The sequence below is a fragment of the Lissotriton helveticus genome, chromosome 1_2, assembly GCF_964261635.1.
Source record: "Lissotriton helveticus chromosome 1_2, aLisHel1.1, whole genome shotgun sequence".
In the NCBI taxonomy this organism is placed as follows: domain Eukaryota; kingdom Metazoa; phylum Chordata; class Amphibia; order Caudata; family Salamandridae; genus Lissotriton; species Lissotriton helveticus.
Genome location: NC_136058.1, coordinates 377,916,494 through 377,918,993, shown reverse-complemented (window position 1 = coordinate 377,918,993; position 2,500 = coordinate 377,916,494). Strand labels below are relative to the sequence as shown.

At 47.5% G+C, this 2,500-nt stretch overlaps 3 non-coding genes across 3 annotated transcripts; 1 reads left to right on the top strand and 2 right to left on the bottom strand.

The window, feature by feature from the left end:
- Window positions 1-299: 299 nt before the first annotated feature.
- TRNAW-CCA (transfer RNA tryptophan (anticodon CCA)) lies at window positions 300-371 on the bottom strand. Its single transcript has one exon. It is a non-coding gene; the product is annotated as a tRNA-Trp (tRNA).
- A 248-nt stretch (window positions 372-619) lies between these two features.
- Window positions 620-693, bottom strand: TRNAN-GUU (transfer RNA asparagine (anticodon GUU)). Its single transcript has one exon. It is a non-coding gene; the product is annotated as a tRNA-Asn (tRNA).
- A 207-nt stretch (window positions 694-900) lies between these two features.
- TRNAG-GCC (transfer RNA glycine (anticodon GCC)) lies at window positions 901-971 on the top strand. Its single transcript has one exon. It is a non-coding gene; the product is annotated as a tRNA-Gly (tRNA).
- The last annotated feature ends 1,529 nt before the right edge of the window (window positions 972-2,500 follow it).

The following is a 2,500-nucleotide window of genomic DNA, read 5'->3' as shown; positions in this document are numbered from 1 at the left end:
TAGTTATAGTCTCCTGCATCTGATTCTTGCCATCTTCATGTGAAACGTTGGCGTTATCATATCTGCTGCGCACACTTTGTTCATATGTGTACAATTTAAGTGTGTGCACCTGATCACTGTCTTGGGCAGAGCTCTGCCTGTGAACAACCCATGTGAAGCATTGATGGTTCAGTGGTAGAATTCTCGCCTGCCACACGGGAGGCCCGGGTTCGATTCCCAGCCAATGCAAGACTGCTTTCTTTTGACTTTGTTTTCGAAAGGAAATATATGACCTCAGTGGGGAATAAAATGGTAAGCAGTGACCCCGACGTGATTTGAACACGCAACCTTCTGATCTGGAGTCAGACGCGCTACCGTTGCGCCACGAGGTCCTTACACTTACAGCTTTCGGAGCCAGATCAACAAATGCTGTGGGCCTTTTGACTTATTTTCCCCTCCTCATATGCCTACAGTTGTATTACAGAGCTTGACCTTTTGTTTTCTATCCTAATTATGAAATTGACTGCAGCTGCCGAGAGAACGCAGAGAATTGAAATATTCAGGGAAAGGGTGTCCAGCAGGAGAGAGCAAAGGTATGTATCTGTTTTCCATTCAAGTGTTTCATTCAGGCAAAATAATACGTCCCTGGGTGGGCTTGAACCACCAACCTTTCGGTTAACAGCCGAACGCGCTAACCGATTGCGCCACAGAGACGAGTGACTACAGCATCTTTCCTTAGACTCAATATATATCTTGATATGTATGTGCCTGCCTGGAGCTTGTCTTATATAAGCCATCATCATGTGAAACTTTGGCGTTGTCATGTCTGCTGCGCACACTTTGTTCATCTGTGTACAATTTAAGTGTGTGCACCTGATCACTGTCTTGGACAGAGCTATGCCTGTGAACTCCCCATGTGAAGCATTGGTGGTTCAGTGGTAGAATTCTCGCCTGCCACGCGGGAGGCCCGGGTTCGATTCCCGGCCAATGCAAGGCTGCGTTCCTTTGACTTTGTTTTCGAAAGGAAATTTATGAACTCAGTGGGGAATAAAATGGTAAGCAGTGACCCCGACGTGATTTGACCACGCAACCTTCTGATCTGGAGTCAGACGCGCTACCGTTGCGCCACAAGGTCCTTACACTTACAGCCTTCAAGCCAGATCAACAAATGCTGATGGCCTTTTGACTTATTTTCCCCTCCTCATATGCCTACAGTTGTATTACAGGGCTAGGCCTTTTGTTTTCTATCCTAATTATGAAATTGACTGCAGGTGCAGAGAGAACGCAGAGGATTGAAATGTTCAGATAAAGGGTCTTAAGCAGGAGAGAGCAGAGGTACGTATCTGTGTTTCATTAAAGTGTTTCATGCCGGCAAAAAGGATACTTCCCTGGGTGGGCTTGAACCACCAACCTTTCTGTTAACAACCGAACGCGCTAACCATTTGCACCACAGAGGTTAATAACTGTAGCACAGTTCCTGAGACTCAATATATATCTTGATAATTGTGTGCCTGCCTGGAGCTTGTGTTATATAATGCGTCTTTATGCCATACAGCATTTCTCATTTGCTTAGTGTCTTGTTATTGTTGGACGTAATGATGAATAGACTACTGTCTAATGGTCTTAGAGCCAGTATTACTACCGGTCCCAGTGTATGAGACACATACATGACTTTTCTGTTGCCTGCTTAGCATAGCTCCCTGCTCCTCTGTAGGTGTGCTACCAGCCAGTAAGGCGTGTGCCTTGCCCATCAGATGTGTTATGTTAGACTTGACTTCTCTGTGAGCAAAGTCTCCCTCCCATAGCAGGTGCTTTCTCTGAACTCTTGACTTGTAAGACTGCTGGGAAAGGCCCTCCCTAGCCCCTCACTCAGATAGATACATTTACCTTCAGAGCTCAGCTTTGGAGAAAGAGATTGGGGAGAGAGCAAATAGGGGAAGGCCCATGGTGCACACTTTATTTTACATAAAAGCTGGGGCTTGTGGGAGGACAGGGACAAGAGGGTTCTCAGGGAAAGAAATCCCAGGAGTATTGATGGCTAGGCCCTGAAACACAACAATCCCGGATTGGCAAGGCACAATATGCCTGTGCAACAGGCCTGACCCTAGGCTTCCGGAGTTCTTGGTCACAAAAGGCTCCAGTGATCTAAGCCCGACCAGGGCTGTGCCCGACCAGGGCTGTAGGCCGCGTTGGGAGCGCGTTAGGGACGCGTAAAGGGACGCAGGGCGCAGAACTCTGCCCGTTTCACCCCAGCATTTAGGGGAGGACACAGAATCTGGGAAAGCCAGTGGGAAGGATTTTCCAGGAGGAGAGTTCAGTGAGATAATCTGAAACACAATAGTGCTGGTGATCTGGCGGGTGCATTCTGTGAACCACTTTTGTCGGGAGCAGCCTGCCATCATGCCCTGATAAACACAACTCTAGTCCCAAGCCAGTGACCTCAGCAAATGCAAAGACATTCATAGTTATAGTCTCCTGCATCTGATTCTTGCCATCTTCATGTGAAACGTTGGCGTTATCA